General features: G+C 44.1%; 1 long non-coding RNA gene across 2 annotated transcripts; it reads left to right on the forward strand.

Annotated features, from left to right (window-relative positions):
• Positions 1-3197: 3197 nt before the first annotated feature.
• LOC309359303 lies at positions 3198-21545 on the forward strand. Of its 2 annotated transcripts, none has more exons than XR_014163804.1 (5): positions 3198-3262; positions 4414-4683; positions 13479-13627; positions 17178-17295; positions 19698-21545. It is a non-coding gene; the product is annotated as an uncharacterized lncRNA (long non-coding RNA). The 2 variants fall into 2 exon arrangements; XR_014163805.1 differs by lacking the exon at positions 3198-3262 and adding an exon at positions 3270-3432.
• Positions 21546-24164: the final 2619 nt, after the last annotated feature.

The raw sequence follows: 24164 nt of genomic DNA on the forward strand, positions 1-24164 counted from the left end.
TTTCTTTAAAGAGTCCTCAGAAAAATTCAATGGCATTTTAGTGAGAATCTCTCCTAATATACACACTTGTACAATATTTTGCCTACTATGCATATTTTAGCACAGCAATTTCCCCTAATACAATGAATTTTTGTATTGTATATTTGCATATATATTTTCACACAAACCTAAACAGCATCTTCAAAAACAGAGACATCACCTGGCTGACAAAGGTCCGTATAGTAAAAGCTATGGTTTTCGCAGTAGTGATGCATGGAAGTGAGAGCTGGACCATTAAGAAGGCTGATGCTTTTGAATTCTGGTGCTGGAGGAGACTCTTGAGTCCCATGGACTGCAAGAAGATCAAACCTCTCCATTCTTAAGGAAATCAGCCCTGAGTGCTCACTGGAAGGACAGATCCTGAAGCTGAGACTCCAATACTTTGGCCACCTCATGAGAAGAGAAGACCCTCTGGAAAAGAACCTGATGTTGGGGAAGATGGAGGGCACAAGGAGAAGGGGAGGACAGAGGATGAGATGGTGGGATAGTGTTCTCGAAGCTACCAGCATGAGTTTGACCAAACTGCGGGAGGCAGTGGAAGACAGGAGTGCCTGGTGTGCTCTGGTCCATGGGGTCACGAAGAGCCGGACATGACTAAACGACTAAACAACAACAACAAATCATTTATTTATTTTATATAATTTATATACTGCTTGATTGTTTAAGAAAACCCCTCAAAGTGTTTTACATAAAGAGTAAAACAATAATATTATGAGTAAAAACACTTAAATGCAGCTGTTTAAAATGTTCAAATAATAATTAAAATTAGCAATGAGCTAAAAACAGATTAAAACACATGTAAACATTCCATTTGTGCAGGCTTCTTGAAACAAAAATGTTTTAAGCAGGTGCCCAAAGAGTACAGTGAAGGCGCCCGTCTGATGTCAGTAGGCAGGGAGTTCCAAAATGTGAGTGCTGCCATACTAAAAATTGATTTCTTAAAAATGTGGAACAAATATTAGTGCCAGTTCTGCAGATTGAAGCAACACACTGGGCATTTATGGGGCAAGGTGATCTAACAGGTATATGCACACTTTACACTAGTATATGCATTTTTCAGCTCATCACTTGGCTGGAGAACTGATTTCCAAAATGCAGAGAAATTTGAATTTCTAAGGATGGCTTTGTTTCGGTTGTTGCATTGGTTTGGAAAGTGCAAATTAGGTACCATACTTTCCCGTGTATTAGATGAGAGGTTTTTTTACTCCAAAATAAAGTAAAAAACGGGGGGGGGGTCATCTTATACATGGGTAGTGCAGAGGGGGGAATGGGTGATTCGTTGCATCCGGGAGCAGGATCTAGCGATTGGGTGGGTGAATGGTGTCTGCTTCAAGCACTACTTTGGATTGGCTGCTGCTTTGTCAAATAGGCGGGTTATTAGCGGATGCTTCAAGCACTACTTGAAATTGTTAGCGTTTGCCAGTTGGGTGAGTGATATTTGGTTTGGCATTCCCACCCGCCCCAAAATCTCCTCATTTTCTTAAATTTGAGGGCCCCCCAAATAGGGGGCATCTTATACATGGGGGTGTCTTATAGACAGAAAAGTACGATAGGTTGTTTTAAAATCCAAATGAATCAAATTTATTCTCCTGTCCCTAGAGGTAGGGCACATACTTTGCAGGTCCCAGGGTCAATCCCTGGCATCTTAAAGAAGGATTTGGCAGTAGGTGATAGAAAAGCCCCACCTTTGCCTGAGATACTCTGCTTTGTACAGTGGTACCTTGGGTTACAAATTCTTCAGGTTACAGACGCTTCAGGTTACAGACTCCGCTAACCCAGAATTAGTACCTCGGGTTAAGAACTTTGCTTCAGGATGAGAACAGAAATTGCGCAGCAGCGGGAAGCCCCATTAGCTAAAGTGGTGCTTCAGGTTAAGAACAGTTTCAGGTTAAGAACGGACCTCCAGAACGAATTAAGTTCTTAACCCAAGGTACCACTGTACTGGGAAACCAAGGCAGGGCAGGGCTATAGGGCAGAAATCCAGAGCCCCACTCGGCAGAAACAGCACAACTGGGTTGGCTTGGCACATTTTGGAAAACGTAAAGCAATGCATATATCTCTCTAAAAAGCCTCACCCCACAATGAGATCAGTAACTCCAGTGTCTTAAACTGGTAAGAGAGCTACAATGGTTCTTGGATTGAGATAGCTTTACCACAGTTGTCCATGCATGTAACCTCACAAATGGATTACTGCAATGCATTCTATGTGGGGTTGCCTTTGGGGCTTTTCCGTCAGGTGATTTTGGTGCAGGTTGTAGTAGCTTGGCTGCTGGTGGGGGCAAGCTAGCGCCAGCATATAGCCAGGGGCGGAGCCTCATGCTCCAGGGGGTGGAGAGCAGGCAGGGTGGGGCTGGCACATATCCCAGGGGCGTGGTGCTGGCACCCCACCAGGATCACGCTGCCGGGGGCGGTGCGCTCCCTCCGCACTCCTCTCCTCTGCCAGTGCATATAGCACCTTGCTTGTGGGATTTGCACTGGCTGCCAATTTGCTACCAGGCTAAATTCAAGCTGCTGGTATTGTTACAGGCTGCCCCAATCCCTGCCAAGCCATGGGCAGGATTCCAGGGGTCTTGGCCCTCAATCAGGGTCTGTGCTCATTTGCAGAACTGAAGATGCAGTGGAGACTGCTGTAGATTTATTTATTTTTTGAGGGGGGAGGACTTGCCACCATCCTCTGTCTGGCTCTGTCCAGCAGATTTGGAATAAATGTCTCAACAACAGTTGTTTGAAATTACTTTCTTTTGACCCCCCAGGGCTCAGAAAAATCTGTCAAAATGTTCAGTCATTTGAAAACTAGGAAGTTAAATAAAAAGTTAACATCAGGGAGTACCTTTAATGCGGTTAATGAGTATATTTAACAAAATTACAAAGAACACGCCTTTTTAATCTAATTTTTAAAAATGTAAACTAAAACAAGTTTTATTGGATTTGCTGAAAACCTTTTCAGCACTTCATTCTTAAATTCCCGCTTTTCTTCCAATGCAGTTTTTCTGTGCACACTCAGTAACATGGTCATAGAATCCTAGAGTTGGAAGAGACCACAAGGGCCATCGAGTCCAACCCCCTGCCAAGCAGGAAACACCATCAGAGCACTCCTGACATATGGTTGTCAGGTCCATTGAGATGCTCCCCTGCCTTCATTGGCCTTAGCCAGGTCTTGACTGCTCTATGGCACAAGTGCTGCATGGCTGAGCAAAAGAGATGAGCAGAGCCTTTTCGTAGGGTAAAATATTTCTGCCTCTTTTACTAGGTCTGCTATGTTCAGCTCTTTTAACTGCTCTTCACTGATTTTCTTCTTCCACAGGGTGTAAAATAGTATAGCTTTGGAGTCGAAGTCTATCATTCAATTGGGTTGCCGGTTAGATTGCTAGATTGCGCCACAATATCATCCAAGTGAGCTCAGCGAGCATTTCAATTTCAATTATTATTATTATTATTATTATTATTATTATTATTATTATTATTATTATTACTTTTAGTTAAGTATGTTTATTTACTTGATTTAGGGGGGCACCTGCCCTTGATCCCTGTCAACATAAATGGGCACGGTGAAACATGTGGATTTAAGTGGTCTCAGGCATGCTGGGCCTTATGTCCTGAGAGCCTTAAAAGCATTCTCCAGCACCTTTAAATGAACTGGGAAGAAGATAATAGGGAATGAGTGCAAGCATTGGAACGTTTGCTTAATGGCTCCTGATGACCCAACCTCATCAGAATGCTAGCAGCACCCTTTCCAGTTAATTACATTATGTGGCAAAGGAAAATTATTGGCAACTTCTGGAGGGAAAGAAAAGAAAACCAACCAAAACCATCTATTATATTTAAAGGTTATATTCTCTTTCATCTGAAATTCATTATGGTCTCATAATTACGTTAACAGCTTTTTAAACCCTTGACTCTAGCAGCCCAATTAAGGCATTCTCTGAAAAGTGTTGGTTTGAACTTGGTATGTGGGAGTGATGGAGGGTACCCAAGCTGGTACCCTCCAGATATTTTGGACTGCAGCACTCATGAGTCCCAGTCAGCATGGAACTTCAAGTTCATTCTCTTATGTATGCTTTATACTCTTTGGGCATTTACACTTAAAGATAATAATTGTTGGGGACAATAAACTATTCCCATGCCAGTGTGTGTTTTTCTTGATCTGTAGTCCAAAACATCTGGAGGGCACCAGCTTGTGGAAGACTATTTAAAGGGGTAGTGATGGTTAAAGTGTGCTGGTGAGAAAGCAGGTTTTTTCCATGGAAAAAATGTTCCTGGAGATGCCAGGGAAAGCAAACATTAATATATGTTATCATAACCCACACTGCAGCTGCAAATCAGATAAAGCGAGGGGAAAGTAGCATCCTTGGCTGACAGTGTTGTTTTTTTTAGATGGAGCCAGAGACAGCGGTTATAATGCGAACAAGGACATTTTAAAGATACTGTATGTTCAGACCATGAAGATGCAAACATATATGAGATACAACAATGCCCACACCCTCCTCTTGCTCATGACTTGCCTGGAGGAACACCAGCCAACTCCTAGGGTGTGTGTGGAAAGAAAGACAAAACAGATGGAGTGTCCTGGAAAGGGGCATGGCTGACTAGCTGGACAAGAGTGCTCCATATCCACACTTCAACATTTCGATGCAGGTCCCACAGGTGAATCAAGAAATTTGATTTTTTTTATATAATTTTTTTATTAGTTTTCCAACACAAATAAAAGACAAAACAATACACACACAAAAACAAACCCAAAACATATAAACATGTATAATTTCAAAAAACTTATTTTCATAACCTTACTTCTCGGACTTCCCCTTACCTCCCCTTTTCTGCATCTCTGTTTTAAAAAAATTTCAGCAACTCTTCACACCAATTAATTAATTACTTATTTTCTCTTTAAGTTTCTTCTAACCCTTAATCGATTACAGCTGTAATTCTATATTTTCCTTTCCCTTGACATTTTAGCATTCATCAATTTTACAACAGTTTTTCAGATATACTTTAAATTTGATCCAATCTTCTTCCACCGTCTCTTTTTCTTGGTCACGGATTCTGCCGGTCATCTCCACTAGTCCCATATAGTCAATCACCTTTGTCTGCCATTCTTCCAGTGTGGGTAGTTCTTGTGTCTTCCAATACTTTGCTAAAAGGATCCTTGCCGCTGTGGTAGCATACATAAAAAATGTCCTATCCTTCTTTGACACCAATTGGCCGACCATGCCCAAGAGAAATGCCTCTGGTTTCTTATGAAAAGTACATTTAAGTACATTCTTAATTTCATTATAAATCGTTTCCCAAAAGGCTCTAATCTTTGGGCAGGTCCACGAAAGGTAATAAAAGGTTCCTTCCGTCTCATTACATTTCCAGCATTTGTTATTGGGCAGATGATAGATTTTTGCGAGCTTGGTTGGGGTCATGTACCACCTGTAAATCATTTTCATAATATTTTCTCTTAAGGCATTACATGCCGTAAATTTTATACCGGTGGTCCATAACTGTTCCCAATCCGCAAACATGATGTCATGACCAAAGTCTTGTGCCCATTTAATCATAGCTGATTTAACTGTCTCATCCAATGTATTCCATTTCAACAGCAAGTCATACATTCTTGATAAGTTCTTAGTATTGGGTTCTAACAGCTCTGTTTCTAATTTAGATCTCTCCAACTGGAAGCCAATTTTCCTGTCTTGTTTAAACACCTCCATTATTTGATGATAATGAAGCCAATCTTGTACTTTGGACTTTACTTTCTCGAAACTCTGTAATTTAATTTTTCCACTCTCTTGCTCTAAAATTTCACAATATTTTGGGCATTTGGATTCCATATTAGGTCTTTTCACTTCCTTAGCTTCCATTGGTGACAACCACATAGGAGCTTTATTTTCCAACAAATCCTTATATCGAATCCAGACATTATACAATGCTTTCCTAACAATATGGTTTTTAAATCCTTTATGGATTTTTACCTTGTCATACCAAATATATGCATGCCAACCGAATCTATTATCAAATCCTTCCAAATCCAAAATGTCTGTATTCTCAAGAAGTAGCCAGTCCTTCAACCAGCAGAAAGCTGCTGATTCATAGTACAGTCTTAGGTCCGGCAGGGCAAAGCCCCCTCTATCTTTTGCATCAGTTAATATCTTAAATTTTATTCTGGGCTTTTTGCCCTGCCAGACAAATTTAGATATGTCTTTCTGCCACTTCTTGAAACAGTTCACTTTGTCCACAATCTGTAATGTCTGAAACAAAAATAACATTCTAGGCAATACATTCATCTTGATTACAGCAATTCGGCCTAACAAGGAAAGTCTCGTGAATCAAGAAATTTGAAAAGGATCTCATATCCCGTCACCTCTTCACCCCAAAATAACATTTGGAGCACTCCAAATTACAAATCCCTGTCAATGGGGATAGACTTAAAAAGTCCGCAGCCTCTCATTTCTGAAGCAACCCCACTGTGCGGTGACACACTACTGCTGTCCTTGCACTATTTTAAGCTTTTGACCTCACTTTGTGGAAAGTAGTCTCTGGCCCGTGGAAGCTTACGTTGTGTTTACTTATTATTAAATTTTTATCCTGCAGTTCCTCCCGAAGGAGCCCAGGGTGGGAAACAAGTGCTAAAACAATAAAAATATATTAGAAATGTTTGAAAAGCAGTTCTAATACAGATGCAGACTGGAAAGATCTTACCTTAAAAGGCTTGGTGGAAGAAGAGGTGTTCAGGTCACCCAGTGAGCTTCAGAGCTGAGTGGGGATTTGAACACTAGTTCTCATGAGTCTGACACAAAATTATTATTTATACCCCACCCATCTGGCTGGGTTTCCCCAGTCACTCTGGGCGGCTCCCAACAGAATATTAAAAACACAATAAAACATCAAACATTAAAAACTTCCCTAAACAGGGCTGCCTTCAGATGTCTTCTAAAAGTCAGATCGGTTTTTATTTCCTTGACACCTGATGGGAGGGTGCTCCACAGGGTGGGCATGATTACAGAGAAAGCCTTCTGCCTGGTTCCCTGTAACCTCACTTCTCACAGTGATGGAACAGGCAGAAGGCCCTCGGAGCTGGACCTCAGTGAGGCTGAGTGATGGGGAGTGACTGCTAGATCTACTAATTCTAGAAAATTACAAAAATAATGGCTGCTTTTCATGCATACAGGCCTACCTCTCAAAAAATAGAAGCAAACAGGGTGGGATTAGAATTGGGGTTAGGGAAGAATCTGCAGTATTGAAGATACTGCTTAAGAAATGTCAAAATACACTATTTGCATCGCCTTGTTTCAAGTAACTTCAGAGCTTCTCACAGTGGGAGGCCGCTCTTGGTCAAAATAACACTTCATTCTGCTTGCCTTGTATTGTATTTTTTAAAATGCTTTTCACAGCTGACGTAATACAGTGCACTCTGCACCCTGACAGTTGCTATTTCTGATGGGACCTGGGGCTGTGATCCAGAGAGCAGGCCCAGCTGCACTGTAAGTTTAAAGAAGTATGCTACCACTTTAGACAGTCATTGTTTTCCCGAAAGAACCCTGGGAAGTGTAGTTTCTTGATAACTGAAAGTTGTTATGGGACCCCTAAACCTGTCAGTAAGCTACAATTCCCATAATTCCCTGGGAAGAGAGTTGATTGTTAAACGACTCTGGAATTTGTAGCTCTGTGAGGGGAATGGGCTCTCTTCAGACCCCTCAGTGCCCTTAACCCTTTAGAGTGGTGTGAGAAGGAGTAAAACAGGTGTGCCTCGAACTCAGTTGTAAATTCCAGCGTTGGGCTGTTGTAAATTCCAGCGTTGGGTTCGGCTGCAGGGGAGCCAGGTCAACAAGATAAGGAAGTAGAAAGAGTCTCTAAATAAGGTTAGGTTTAGAGAGTGTAGAATGGATGATGTATTAGTACCATGTCTTTGATGATTAGATAGATTGTAAGCCAAGCTTCGAATGAAGGGCGGCAGCAATAGGGATAAATACACTTGCCCGTCCATTGTTCGGGGCTCTTCGTACCACCCTGGGACGGGGAGCCCGCCTTTGCAAACGCGTTATAATAAAAGGGAAGTAATAGACCTTATCTCGGTGTCTCCTTGTCTCATTGTAAGTCCACGTAAGTAACTTCTCACAATTTTTGGCGCCCAACGACGTGGGGCTCTCGACGACCTGCTCGGCGGGGGCTGGGGAACGGATCAGCCGGCACTCCGACTTTCGGAGAGATCTGTTGCTCAGGGCCCGCGGTGACAGGCTCCGGGAGCTGAAATGACGGAGAACCGATTTAAGATATTCTGAAAGACTGGTGGTCTGGGACCGCCGCAGTCGGGGACTGCCTCGCCCTGCAGGGACGCCTGCCAGTTTACCAGCCACCGAGAAGGAGGCACTAGACTGAAGGGGGTGAGTATCTTGGTAATATATCCCTGGGAAGGGGAATATTGGGTGTTGTTGGTGTGTGGTCTCTGTATGAAAGAGAGGTTCCAAACGGACGCGTGAGTGTGGACCGGGGGGCCTGGGACCCCGGCGGGAGGATTAGCTTGCGGTTCCGTTCTCCCGCGAGGGAAACGGCCAGGCGATTCCGCGTGATTGTGTGAGTGAACGAAAAAGAGACATAATAGAGTATGGGAAAGAGTCAGAGTACATGTAGAAGGGGCCCCAGTAATGGGACCAAGGACCCCATAGATCCAAATAGTCCTTTGGGACAGGTTTTGTTGGCTTGGGGGAACCAGGCAATTAGACCCAGATAGAGTAAAAGGGATCATGGAACTACGACCACCTAAAGATAAAACTGATGTAAGAAGAATGTTAGGATTATTGGGATATTGCAGATTGTGGATAGATCAGTATTCAAAGTTGACTCAGTTTTTGAATAGGAAACTGACAGGAAAACAAGAGGAGGTGCAATGGGACGAGGAAGATAAGGCCAGGTGGGAAGAAATTAAGAAAACTTTAATAACTAGTCCGGCTCTGGCCCTGCCAAATCTACAGCAGCCGTTCCACTTGTATGTGACAGTGGCTGCTCAGACGGCAGTAGGAGTCCTGGCTCAGAAAAGAGGGGGGCGATATCAGCCAGTAGCTTATCTAAGCGCAACCTTAGAACCAGTGGTTAGAGGATGGCCGGCGTGCATTCAAGTGGTGGCTGCAGCGGCCGAATTAGTATTGGAAAGCAGGAAATTGACCTTTGGGGGAGCACTGATAGTGCACAGCCCTCATCAGATAGGCGCAGTACTGACAGGTGCTGCACCCACCTGGATGACGGACAGGCGCCTAGTGCAATATGAAGGGATACTCAGAACTGGAAATGATATAACCATAGGGACAGATAGAAATTTGAATCCAGCGGAATTCCTAAGAGGGGAGCGGCAAGAATGGGAACTCGAGGAGCATGATTGCCTTAAGGATATAGAATTAATGGCCAAAGTTAGGGAAGATCTAAGCGAGGTACCTCTAACGGAAGGGGAAAGATGGTTCGTAGATGGATCTAGTCATGTGAGGGAAGGAAAAAGAAGGTCGGGATACGCAGTGGTCAAGGAAGACGGGGAGACGATAGAGAGTGGGGCCCTCCCTAGCACGTGGTCAGCCCAGAAATGTGAAGTAATGGCGCTAACCCGAGCCCTGGAATTGGCAACCGGGTTAGATGTGACAATCTGGACTGACTCAAGATATGCATGGGGAGCGGTGCATACTTTCGGTCGGACCTGGAGAGAAAGGGGCTTCATAAAGGCGGAGGGGGAACCAAGGAAGGAAATATTTAAACAATGTGTCCTGCAAGTACCTGTGATTGACCCGCAGGATGTAAAAGATTTAGTGTTCACTCAAAAGGAGAAAGAATAGATGGAAAAGGAGGGATGGGAAAGAAAAGGAGAAAGTTGGGAGACTCCGGAAAAGCAAATGGTCCTTCCAAAATCAACTATGTTAAATATATTGGAGAAAATACATGAAGGAAGTCATTTAGGCACGGAGGGAATGGTGAATTTGGTGAAGTCAGTGTATTGGAGTAGAGACATGTGGCCGATGGCGCATGCCATCGCATGGAAGTGTCTGATATGTCAAAAGGTTAACAAAGCCCGGGCAAGGAAAACTGAAAGGGGTGGGCGGCCTCTAGCGGTATGGCCCTTCCAGAGAGTACAGGTAGATTTTACCGAACTGCCAGAAAGAGGGGGGCAGAAGTCGGTATGGAATAATAGAAGTCATAGACTCTGATAGGGGAACTCATTTCACCCAAAAAGCAATGCAGGAGGTAATGAGAGCTGTGGGGATCATGTGGAGTTTCCACACGTCCTGGCACCCTGAGAGCAGCGGAAAGGTGGAACGGGCGAATGGGGAAATAAAAAACATTTGACTAAGTTATATCTTGAAAATGGGCTGCCTTGGACGAAAAATCTCCCTTTGGCACTATTAAGGATGAGGGTGGCTCCCCGGAAAGACACCGATCTGTCCCCTTTTGAGATGATGATGGGTCACCCATATCTGGCAGTGTTAGGAAACCCTCAAATCGAGTTCAGGGATCAGTTTATCAGGAAATATTTGCAGTCACTGTCCCAGTCTCTGTTATCTTTCCACAGACAAGGCATACTAGCACAGCAGCCCCCGCTCCTGGAGCAACAGCACACCTTTCAGCCCGGAGACCTGGTCCTGATAAAGGCTTGGCGGACGGAGAAACTCAGCCCGAGTTGGGAAGGCCCATACCAGGTCCTGCTCACAACCGAATCAGCAGTACGGACCAGAGAGCATGGATGGACCCATTACCACCGGGTGAAAAGAGCTCCACCTGAAAATTGGACAGCAGTGACTAGTCCAAATAATCCGCTGAAAGTTACGCTTACCAAATCAGGAACCGGGATCCAGAAGGGCGCACCTAGACTGTGATGTGTTTGTTTTGTACCTGTGTGTGTTTTTTCGAGTGCTGTTGCTGTCAACATTGCGAAGGGTGTGTGCAGTGTGTGCATTGTACTGAAAGGTGCAGCATCATCTTTATAGAGGACGTTATACTCCAATATTGTGAAGTGAAATTAGGAGGGGAGGTAACGTGCCAATTAGCAGAAACCCCAACGGTGAGGCAAGCTTTAATCTATTTGAACCCCACACATGAAAGGTAACTGGCAAGTATTAGGAATAGTATTAATAGGATGGGCCACTTCATGGGCAACCCAATCGGAACCCCAGTGCACCGAATGCATCCAGACAACCCGAACAGGCAATAGAATCACACAGACCCTAATGTATTATAATATAGCCCCAGAATGTGTTCAACAGTTAGATCCTTGTGTTCACAACCAAACTCAATATTATAGATGTAAGGTAAAAGGAAATAAGACGGAATGCTATGAACCCCTGGCGGTGGGACCCATAACTTCCAGTATATATGTTTACGGATATAAGGGCGGAACCGCTAATCAAGCTGGTGAGGGGAGAAGTATGTGTTCCTTGGCCCAAAACCGACAGGGTTATATAGCACATAATACAACAAGGGGAGAGGGCAGGATTATGGTCTGTTTTGATGCTTGTATCGCAATAGATAAAGGACAGGGCCCAAATGGAGGGGCAGGGGTCTGGTGTGGAAATCGTGGATGGGAACAATCATATTTACAGGAAAGAAAGTACCTTTTCCAGAGAATAAAAGGAAGCAACGTGGGGGCTGGGGCCGGGGTATATAATTATTGGTACACAGAGGGAGTTAATAAGCAGCCCACCTATAGAGGCCCTGAGGGAATAAATCTCACTAGGGGAGCTGCCTCCACCGACTGCTCCACAGGAAAATGCAACCCAGTATGTCTATGGGCGAGCGAGAGACCTTCTACTTCGCCTAAATTTGTGCACATAGGTATAGGCATTGATAGAACTGGAAAAGATCCCTATGGATATCTCATCATACAAATACACACAACTAAGGTAACGAGACAACCCATATCAGTATTCGAAGATTTTGAGGAAGAAGTACAGCATTTAAATACCCTTCCCCTACCCCCTAAAGCCCATAATATGTTCCTGAGTTTAGCTGAGACTATAGCCAAGGAATTAACGGTGAAAAATTGTTTTGTATGTGGAGGAACAAATATGGGGGATCAGTGGCCATGGGTGGCTCATGAAGTAAACTATACGGAGGTATATAAAACACAAAACAATTACACTTATAAGCATTTGGGTAACGAGGTATGGCAAATCTCTAATCACCTAGTTGGGACAGAATGCTTCACCAGGAACACCAGCCGAATAAATGGAACGCATGTGGGGACACTCCCTTGTATAGGACAATGGGAGGACAAACAGTGGTGGAGTCAAGGGAATAATAATAAAACTTGGCCCTCTCCCCTCGGAAATATTACCAATATGAGCTTTCTCCTAGATCCGGGGAACAGAATGCTAGAATGGACAACCCCCGATGGGTTTTACTGGGCTTGTGAGAGCTATGCTTACAATAGGTTACCTTTAAATTGGGTCGGCTCATGTGTATTGGCAACCTTAAGGATATGTTTGGTTCATGGTTCCCTAAATTACCTGGTCTGCAGGCCATAGTGGCCCTAATTGGGTTAATTGCGGCAGGATGCGTTTTAATTCCATGCATTTTGCCAATCTTCGTTAGAACTATCAATAATTCTTTGTCCCTCCTAGCAGAACGGAAGGTATCCACATATTTTATGAAGATGCAATATGCCTCAGTACCCACATCCGATGAGGAAGCAGAAATAGCAGCCCAAGAATTATTATGTGAGTTCGAGACAAGATACAAAAAGAGGGGGGATTGTGAGAAGGAGTAAAACAGGTGTGCCTCGAACTCAGTTGTAAATTCCAGCGTTGGGCTGTTGTAAATTCCAGCGGTGGGGGAGCCAGGTCAACAAGATAAGGAAGTAGAAAGAGTCTCTAAATAAGGTTAGGTTTAGAGAGTGTAGAATGGATGATGTATTAGTACCATGTCTTTGATGATTAGATAGATTGTAAGCCAAGCTTCGAATGAAGGGCGGCAGCAATAGGGATAAATACACTTGCCCGTCCATTGTTCGGGGCTCTTCGTACCACCCTGGGACGGGGAGCCCGCCTTTGCAAACGCGTTATAATAAAAGGGAAGTAATAGACCTTATCTCGGTGTCTCCTTGTCTCATTGTAAGTCCACGTAAGTAACTTCTCACAGTGGCATGGCACTGCTTTAAAGGTACAGGCTTGCTGAATGCCCCAGATGTGCACCATCCCACTGTTGACCGATTCTTGTCAAACAAAAGAGCCTCCTCCAATGCCAGGGCTATGTGTGTTGACCGCAATCCAATAGAATGCAGAAAATCAGGACCAGCCCCACATCATCAGTGTCCCTGGTGAAGAGTGTCTTTGGCAGTCCCTCCAACTTCTGATTACATTCTTTTTAATTGTGTATATATAGCTCATTTAACAATTTCCATGCCAGATTTGCATGCATGATTTATCCCTGTCTAATAAGCCTGTATTTATTTGTGCCATGTGAACTGTTTGAACTATTTGTTTCAGCTATTGATAATGGCAGGCGTCCACACACCCCAAACCTGATATCCTCAGAAGTTACCTACATCACCTGCAGAAAACCCACAGAATGTAATCCTTGGCATAGATTCCACTTTCCTGGGAACATCATCTTTCATGTAGGAACCAATTAAAAGGTAATCTATAGTCCTGATGACAACAACAAAGACATGCTTGAGACTGAGTGTGGGTGATACCTTCTGAAACCTTAGAAGGCAGAGAGACACCTTAACACAATATCCACTGGCTGGAGGCAGGGCCCTATGTTTTGCTTGCCTTTTTCTCTCTCTCTCTTTTTAAGGAGACTAAATTATGCTAAATAGTTTTTTAAAAGCCAGATTATTTATACAAGACAAGGCAAAAAAAACCCTCATTTGTGTTTATTAGTCGCGTCCTCTAGTGGAATGGAAGCCCATCACAGGCCATACCCCAATATTACTTTGTTCTGCACAACTTTATCCTTTAGCATTTATTTTGAATTTTGTGTGTTTAATGAATGCTCAGAGTCTTGGCAACTTGTAAGCTATGCCTCCAACTCAGCACTTTTGCATGCATTCTTCTAGAATTGTGGGACGAGCACACACACATACGGCTTGCATGTCACTTATTTAGCAACTAACTATTTTCACTGATGGTGTGTATATGGAGTCCTGCCTTTTAAACCACTGCCTCCTCATCTTCAAAGGCAGGACTCCACGTGGGTTTTCTTTTTCCTCCGTCAGGCGCTGCTGAGTTGACAAATGTTACAAAACTTGGAGTCTGGCATTATTGTCATTCCACAGACACCTTCAATCTCTCTATCAGAACCAAAGTGAGCACTTTTGTGGCTCAGCAGTCATGGCGTCCACACAGGGCCACTTCAAGGTTTTTTAAAATGAGGCCTCATTTGCTTCGCCTGCATGTTTTTCTGAACTAAACAGCTGCTTGACTAAGGTTCCCCTCCCAGCAAGACCCCACCTTTTCTGCATTCCATCAATGAGTGGGATCACAAATCTCCCTAGAACTGCTTTCTTTCTCCCACCCCCTACTTTAAAAAAAAAATTAAAGATTTTAGTTTACAAAAATATGTGCATTATTACAAGCGAATAGTAAAGAGAACCTGCACAAGTGATGCTGACACAAAACCCCACACATACACTAAGTAGAATAGAAGCATTGCCACCCGACTCCACCCACCATTCCCCCCTCCACCACTTCCCCCTTTTCTTCCTAATGTAACACTAATGTCTCAACAAATGAAACTGATCTGTAGAAAATGTAACTTGAAAAAAGAGGCAGTGCACATACTTTTGTAAACCAATAAATCTTTAATAAAAAATATGTTTAACATGTGTGTGTGTGTGTGCATTGTCTCTTTTTTCAAGTTGTGTTTTCTACAGATCAGTTTCATTTGTTGTGAGACATTAGTGCTACATACTGTGTTAGGTTAGGAAGAAAAGAGGGGGAGAGGGAAATGGTGGGTGGGGTGGGGTGGGATACTTCTGTCCCACCCCCTGCTTGAGCACTTTCTCCATCTGCCCTTCCAGCCTGAAAAAAACAACACCACACACATCCAAGTTGGCTGCCAGCAGAATTTTCAGCTCAAATCTTTCCTTCTGAAAACCCACCTTTCCCAAAACTTGACCTTAATCTTCATCCTCAACCAAAATAAATCCCATGGGCATTTCCAGGCATGAGGCAATTTGGTTTGTCATGCCAGAGTAAGTGGACTGTTTTGGTCACAATACTAATTTGCAGTGCTTTTTTCTAAAAAAAATGTTTAGGGGAACTCTCATTTACCTACTCATATTGAAATACTGCCCTCAATGAGGCCAAACTTAGATTCACAAAATGTTTAGGGGTATGCGTACCCCTGCGTCCTCCCAGAAAAAAGCACTGCTCATTTGCATGCTGAATGTCTTCTTTTCTGTGTTAGGAATGATCAAAAGTGCATAGGAAGGGGTGCATCGAAGTATATATCAGCCTTATGATAATGTTCTGTTTGTAATCCTCTGCACTGTCACCTGGAATGAGCCTCACTAAGCAGCTGAACTCACTTCCAAATAAACATGCACAATCTTTCATATATGTGCATCCGTGTCACTCTCTTGTTACAGGAAAAATCCGAGGGCTCCCTTGGACAAAACAAAGACACCAACCAGGATAACTTGGAGCAAAACAGCAGCCTGTAGGCTTGGCCTTTATTGAACTGTTGCAACAGGGTGTTCCCCTCACTTGCAGGAGAGAGGAAAGACCCAGAAGAATAGTGTGCAAGGTCTTATAAAAACTTTTGAAATTCCCCTCCTCTAGATCAAGCCCACCCCCAGAAACATCATGCATACATTACAGAAAGGAGGGGTTGGGGGAGGAGTTGGTGGTAACTTGAGTGTCTTGTCACCTGGCTGGTTCCTCCCTTCCCCCCTCCCCATGAGTCACTTCCAGGAGACAAAGGGGAGTTTGCAGTTTCCTGCCCCCAGAGGGAAGATCTGATCATTGTCCTTTGTTTCAGTCCATGCTGAATCCACTCCCATATGCAAGTTCTTTGTGATCTTGATTGTCTTCTGTCTGGGATCATCAGGGTTGGCATGGGCAGGGCTCCTGTGGATGTGCTGAAAGGTGAAGGGATTATGGCTGACCAGGACTAAGCCACCCCCCTTTGTTAGTTCTTGTCATATGGAGTAAAATAAAAATGGAACAGTGCAGATCCGATGTATGGTTGATTTTCTATGAATTTATAACAGAAATGTGGCGTATGTAGTGTGTGTGTGTGTGTGTGTGTGTGTGTGTGTGTGTGTGTGTGTGTGAAGTTTATACAAACAGAATGATTGGGGTGGGGGGGTTCCTGCTACACTCTTCATTCGTTTGTTTGCTACCTTTGTCTGTCCCATTCAGATCTTCGCCGCGGTGGCTCCTTGATTGTCAACATTTAGATTATAAACTCCTCAAGGGTTTACAGAATTCTGAAACTAGCTAATTGCACTGTATAAAAGAAACATAAAACAGCCCTGGACCAGAACCCATATGCATACCCCAAGTTCCCAAGCCCTTCCATGCTACTATTCAAACACATCCCTAACATGGTTGTTCGGCCTGCCCTTGGAAAACCGACAGACATGATACAGATATCTGCATTTTTCCAGCTTTGGGAATCTAATAGAAGGTCTGGAGATGGAAGGGGAATTTAGGCCAGGAAAATGGGGCCTGGGGAAGACATATACATCCATTACCATAAGCACTATAGCTTCAATGCATTGGACAGTCAGAGGCAGTGTGCTACTGAATAGCTGCTGGAAAGCACAGAAGGGGTGAGTGTTCTTGTGCTCAGGTCCTGCTTGCAGGTTTCCCACAGGCAATTGGTTGGCCACTGTGAGAAGAAGATGGTCATTGGGCTAAGTCAGCAGGCTATTCTCCTGTTCATACATTATGTTCAATCAGAAACAGACATGCACAACCCAACAACTCTCCATATTAGGTGTTTTCAATCACTTCTGTTTTGCATCTTGCTCTGTGACTACATGAACAACATACATTTGAAGTGTATGCCCCCCCAATAATAATCATGGGAACCGTAGTTTACTCCTCACAGAGCAACCATTTACAGCACTCTTAGCAAACTACAATTCACAGGAGTCTTTGGTTGTGTGTGCTTTAAATGTGCTTTAGATAGATGGCAAGATGTGATTATGATGTGCAAATCTGGTACTTTAGGGAAAGAGCTGCCCACCAAGTTGAACTGATCATTATCCTTGTGAGTGGGATTGACTTAACACAGGACTCTTCTGTTCTTTGCAACACGTGGTTCCATCTTTAGACCACATGGCAACAGGTAAGAAGTCTCATGGCCATTTCCTATACAAAAACAGCACCAAACCGACGCTTGAGTGTACACTATCAGGGAGCCACAACACTGATAACGAGCATGCCTGTATGATACTCATGTTTGCAAGCAAATGTTCACATTTTCCATTTTTAGATGTGCATGGAAATGTTGGGTGCACACTAAAAATGAAATGTGTGATGCATGGCTCTACTCTTAGCCTGCGAGCTTTGCAAGCATGATGTGGACATGTACACTCTCCATAGCAAATGCATTACTCAACATTCCACGTTGGTGAGCTGAAGAAAAAAAAATTTGGGCCAGGGGGAGCGGGACAAATTAATAACTCAACACTGCCCCGGCCCTCACTGCAGGCTAGGCTGACATCCAAACTCCCAAACTTAACAGTCATGGTTTTCCGCCCCTAACCCTGCCAATAAGCATCCAGATTCTATGCTAAATTAATTTTCCAGAAATTGGAAAGGCTTACATTGATGAATGGAATGCGGGCAGAGCAACTGAAGCTCTCTCCAGCATCCTCCTGACTTAGCCTACTTTTCTGGGCCAAATACAACAAAATGGGTGGGATAGGGAATTAGATCCCATTTCAATTAAAAAACTGAAGACTGAGCTCCAAAGATCAGCCCATTCTGTAAGCTTGCACTGTTTACAAAAACTTACTTGGACAATGTCAAGGCTACTTGCGGGTGGCTCTGTGGTTTAACCCACAGGGCTTGCTGATCATAAGGTCGGCAGTTCGAATCTCCGCAACGGGGTGAGCTCCCGTTGCTCGGTCCCTGCTCCTGCCAACCTAGCAGTTTGTAAGCACATCAAAGTGCAAGTAGATAAATAGGTACTGCTCCGGCAGGAAGGTAAACGGTGTTTCTGTGCGCTGCTCTGGTTCACCAGAAGCAGCTTAGTCATGCTGGCTACATGACCTGGAAGCTGTACTCCGGCTCCCTCAGCCAGTAAAGCGAGATGAGCGCCGCAACCCCAGAGTTGGCCACGACTGGACCTAACCATCAGGGGTCCCTTTACCTTTCGCTTACCAGGAGTTGCCTTATAGCAGGGTTATGGGGGAAATAGCAATCTTGCATGAAACACACAAACATGCTGTAACAAAGTTTGTGTTCTCAGGCTTCAATACATCATGCATGATACATATTTGCATGTATTTGCATAATTATGTGGGGGGGGGAGAAGAGCAAACTATCCAGAGCCTCACCTCTTGACCATTGGAACATCTGCACACAGCTGTGTAGCAACCCCCACTGACACCTAGGGCAGACCAAAGTTGTTGAGCCATTGGCCATGACAAATCTGAATCAAAAATAAGTACAGTGGTACCTGGGGTTAAGTACTTAATTCATTCTGGAGGTCCGTTCTTAACCTGAAACTGTTATTAACCTGAAGCACCACTTTAGCTAATGGGGCCTCCTGCTGCTGCCGCGCCGCTGGAGCACAATTTCTGTTCTCATCCTGAAGCAAAGTTCTTAACCCAAGGTACTATTTCTGGGTTAGCGGAGTCTGTACCAGGTACCACTGTACAAGCAAAAGGGGTATTGCACCACAAATAACAGTCTCTGCATCTCCCTTAAAGTTCACTGCTATACAGTGGTACCTCGGGTTAAGTACTTAATTCATTCTGGAGGTCTGTTCTTAACCTTAAACTGTTCTTAACCTGAAGCACCACTTTAGCTAATGGTGCTGCCACTGCTGCCGCGCCACTGGAGCACGATTTCTGTTCTCATCCTGAAGCAAAGTTCTTAACCTGAAGCACTATTTCTGGGTTAGCAGAGTCTGTAACCTGAAGCGTATGTAACCTGAAGCGTATGTAACCTGAAGCGTATGTAACCTGAAGCGTATGTAACCCGAGGTACCACTGTATTGTCCAGTGGCTCCATCCCCCTGCAGCCAAGGAACCACACTGCCTCCTGCAATCTCCCCTGCCACCCGTAAACAAAACCCCTGGTGCACGGCAGCAAGCGTAAAACATTGCAGACCCCCTGTGCCGTAGTGGAGGTTGCTGCTCACACACTTCCACTGCGCTTGCTGCTGGTGTGGTGGCTCCTCTATGAAACAGCTTTAAACAGCTTGTAGCAGAGTTTCTTCCTGGTGGCAGACGACAAGAGACTTGTGCAAAATACGCAGTCAGGAGTTACCTTATTTCTTGGCTGGTTCACAAGCATTTTAGTTGTGACTATATACAAAACTATTTACGGACACTTTCCCACCGCAGTATAAGCTCACAGTATGTGGGTACGCTTTCTTCCTGCAGGGAAGTGCAACCCGCAACTTCCTCCTTTTTATTTTCATCCCCAGCTGTAACCAATCAGCCTAGAGTGTCACTCCTAACCTTTAAAGAAAACTTCTGCACTGAGCTACAAGCACCTTTTTCTGTTTCTTTGCAGAAGGACTTCCTAACATGCTGCCCTATGCACCAGCCCCCGCTCAGTGCAGACCGCTCCCCCCGCTCCTGGCTACCGTCTGGAGCCTGAGGTTCCACTGAGCATTGCTCATCACTACCCATTTTTCAGGCTCACATATGCAAGCACAAAGGCAAGAAACACAACTTCTGACATAGTGAAGTAGCTGCTGTTCAGCTGTGTGGCTGACAAATGCACATTGGTGCAAGTCTCTCAGGTCAACCAAAAAGATATGACAGTAAAGACAGGAAAGGGAATGGGGAGGGATGAAGAAAACAAAGTCCAGGTACCCAAACTTTCCAGGTCCACTTTACAGCTACCAGAGCAGATGGCGAGAACATGGAACCTCAGGTGCAGCTATCAGTCCAGCAGGGATAAGGTAATATGAGGGGCTGATGGGATCCCACATGACCCTATAAAACTTCTGAGTCTAGAATGGTCTCAGCAGTTTGTCTTTTGGATAAAGAGCAAGCTGTCAGCAGACTTTTAGTTGGCCACAGTCCATCTTTCTCAACAAAAAGCAACGGAATGTGGGTCCAAAGCAGGTGAAGTCAAACTGCTGTGTTAGCAGCACTGAAGTGACCTTCCCAGGGTACATGCCTGGGCAGCGTGACTGGAGGTCCTGTGCTGCCCAGATGACAAGACTCCCCTCTTGGCCTCACTGAGGTGGTCCAAAGGAAAGGAAAGCAGTACGTTTGGCACCAGCTTGGCTATGGGAGTTGGTGGAAGGAGGCAAACAAGGCACCATCCAACCATCTTAGGGACTTCACTCTGGATTTGTGTAGGGTTTGCTCCTTAGCCTTTTCTTCTCCTGAAGATGTCCTGCAAGGCAAGAGGTACAGATTTCCCCCTCTACAACATGCGCACTAACCGCCTTCTTGACTCAGTGTCTGTCTCATCTTCTCACTCTACTGGAGCCTGTCTTCACATGCAGAGAACGTCCCTAACTGACTGAGGGTTTGAGACCCATTGGCTACCCTCACCTGGTTTGGTTGTTCAGCCGAAGCCGATCCTGGAGTGTGGCCGCTTTCACACACTGACAGCTTCTAGGAGCCACAGGTGAGAGCTGAGTGCAGGGTGGGGACCAAAGGTGGAAAAACATTCCCAGAAGGAGCATGGCATGTCCCCCACCAGAGGTGCTACCCCTCCTCTAACATGCCAAACACCTCAGTTAGCAACTATCCCTACTAGATCCCTGTAGGATAAATTAACACCTAGTCAGCCCTGGCATAATGTGCATGTTTAAAATCTCCATCTCCCCACACCCTCTCACAGCAAGGGAAAGTGGAAAACGGAACATGCCTTCCTTTATTTATGATCAAATTATTCTAACAGAAAAGAGAACTTGATCTTCTGCCCTGTAATAGTTTTTTGGTGTGCCTCTCTGTGAAGAGCTCCGTTTTTAACCTTCAGACCATCGTGAGTGTTTTTGATTCTCCCCTTGCAGGCTTTTAGACAGCCTGGTTTCAGCTAAATGTCCTTTGGAAGTACTGACACGGCTGAGCAAATCTCCCACTGGAAGGTGCCCTGTGTTCTAAGTGTGGCAGGAAAAGCGCTGTGGTGCCCTTTCATTGTCATGATCAATTACCATGAAGCAAAATTCCCCACACAGCTCCTTTGAGGGGAGGGAGACCATTCACTTCATGGTTAGTGCTTCAAATGTACTAGTTAAATTTTTCGAAGTTGACTGAACTACTTCAGAAATCTCTGAACTACCCCTGCAATTAGTTTCTGTAACTGCTGGGTGAACTGAACGTGAATTAAATTTGTTTTGGGGAAGAAATTTGGATGATTTCTAGTTCATCTTCAAGTTCATTCTCCTATGTAGGCTTTATACTCCATATACCATAATTGTTTAAGGAGATAAACTATTCCCATGCCACTGTGTGTGTTTTCATGTTTTTTCTTGATTTTCTTAAGTATATTTTATACTTCAGCACAGCAGCTTATAGCATTCTGAATTCTGAAAAAGAAAAAATGCCAAGGATCATTTGGATAAACTTAAACTGCGAACTAAACACAAACCAAAAAAGTTCATTTTGTAAAAGGATGCCTGTGAAGTGGAATTAGTCCCTTTTTGAATGAGAACTAGTTCCTCTTTAAAATAAAATTTCTAGGTTCTGTTCATCATATCCACTGACAAAGGGGATTGGCTCTTGTGCTTGTGTTGCTCCCCCTCCCCCTGACAACCTGGAGAGCAAGAGCATAAAAGAAATGCTTTGCAGGGTTGCTCTAAGCATGGCTTCACCCTCAGGTTGCTTTTGCCAGTCTTCCAAGCATGCCCTTACTCCCATGGTGCAGCTAAGAGCCACGCATAGGCATCGAAGTGTACTGCCAAATTCCCTACTGGAAAAGCTGGATTCTGCAGTGTGTGTGTGTGTGTGTGTAGACACATACACATTTGCAAATATGAATAACTTTGAATAACTCCTCTTACAGAGTCACCACCTGCAGATCACAAAATATGTGACACCAAAAAGGACACTAATTTGCAATTTATTTGAATACACTAATCTATATTACATTTCTTCCAATATACATATTTCTGTATGCAGTTTTCCCTAAAATGTACATATTTGCAAAGCAGTTTTCTCATATGTAATGCATTTTTGTATGTCATTTCCTATAATATCTGCATCTTTGTGCACACTTTCCGCTTGTATTTATAGAGTTTATAGAGTTGGAAGGGACCTCAAGGATCATTAGACCAACCCCCTGCAATGCAGGAATCTCAATTAAATATCCATGACTGATGGCTATTCAACCTCTGCTCAAAAATCACCAACTAAGGAGAGGCCAGCACCTTCCAAGGGAGTCCATTCCACTGTTGAAGGGCTCTTACCGTCAAAAAGTTTAATCAGAATCTCCTTTCTTGTAACTTTAATGCAATGGTTTGGATCCTACCCACTGCAGCAGGAGAAAACAAGCTTTCTCAATCTTCCACGTGACAGCTCTTTCGCTATTTGAAGATGACTCTCATATCTCCTCTCAGTCTCCACTTTCTGAGGCTGAACATACCCAGTTCCTTCAAGCGCTCCTCATAAGGCTTGGTTTCCAGACCCTTGATCATCTTGGTCGCCCTCCTCTGCACACATTCCCACTGCTCAATATTCTTCTTAAACTGTGCTGCCCCAAACTGGACAAAGGACTCCAGGTGTGGTCTGACCAAGGCAGAATAGAGTGGTACTATTACTCCAAAGTGGTGTGGATTTTTCCAGAACTTATGGATGTAAATATGCTATATACTTATACAAATTGCATGGGGAAATTCCTGGTAAAATCTCCAAATGGGATTTCCAGTACTGTAGTTGCTTCGGAAAGCATGAAGTAGGTAAATTCACCTTCAAATGCAAAGTGAATCCAGTGTCTCCCTTCCTGAGAGCGGAGTCCCTCCCAAGGCCAGCCATCTGGCCTCAAGATCAGCACCACTGCTGGACTCCAGGGTCCTCCCTGCCTCATTGGACTCTTGATGTAAGGTGTGTGGAAACGGAACTCTTTTTTAAAAAAATAGTTTTTATTAAATAGTTAAACAAACATATTCTCCAAAAAACATGTCATCCTTAATTTTTTTTTCCATTTTCCTCCACCCTCCCACACAACCCCACCCCGCCCCCACCCCACTTCCCTCAGTTCCAGTCTTGGGTTTCTCTGTGAATGCTGTTCTCTGCATGTTACAAAGTTGTATAGATCCTTAAATTGTTTAACTAGTTATTGTCAATAAAAAGTTTGTGAATGTTTATTCAAAACCTGCCAAGGAGTCCAATTCACTTTGTTGCTTCTTCAAATACTTTGTAAAGGGTTCCCATTCATCTTTAAAGTCACAGTTATCCTTGTCCCATAGCTTATGTGTCAATTTTGCCAGCCCTGCATAGTCCATTAATTTTTCTTGCCATGATTCTTTAGTTGGAATTTCTTCAGTCTTCCATCCTTGTGCTATTAGGACTCTCGCGGCCGTTGTTGCATACATGATGTTTTTCAGCTTTTTTGGCAGATCTTTCCCTACTATCCCTAACAAGAATGCTTCAGGTTTTTAGACAAATATTAAGTGGAACATTTTCTTCAATCCCACCACATATGATAGAATGTCCCCTCTGGAAACAAAACTCTTAGGCCACAGAGAAGGTGTCTGCGAGAGTCCCTGGTATTGTGAGGTTGTGTTCAGTGGGCTCCTGCTAGTCAGCTTCAGATTTAGTGGTCTCCTGAACACCAGGCCCTCAGTGCCTATTGTAGACGTGATTCCAGATTCCAGATTCCAGTCAACAAGATGGAGCTTAGCAGGCCCTGTGTAAACTCCATGTTTTCCAGTTTGTGAACTGAAACATGCAGCCCTGCCCCAAAATAGCTGAACGTGCATACCCAAATCCCTGCTCTGAGTGCCATGTCTCCTAGCTGGCTGCTGAGGAGAGAGTCATTGTGCCAGCACCATCAATGCAAACAACTTTTCTCAGCTTT

The sequence above is a fragment of the Podarcis melisellensis genome (assembly GCF_964234715.1).
Source record: "Podarcis melisellensis genome assembly, chromosome: 16".
Lineage (NCBI taxonomy): Eukaryota > Metazoa > Chordata > Lepidosauria > Squamata > Lacertidae > Podarcis > Podarcis melisellensis.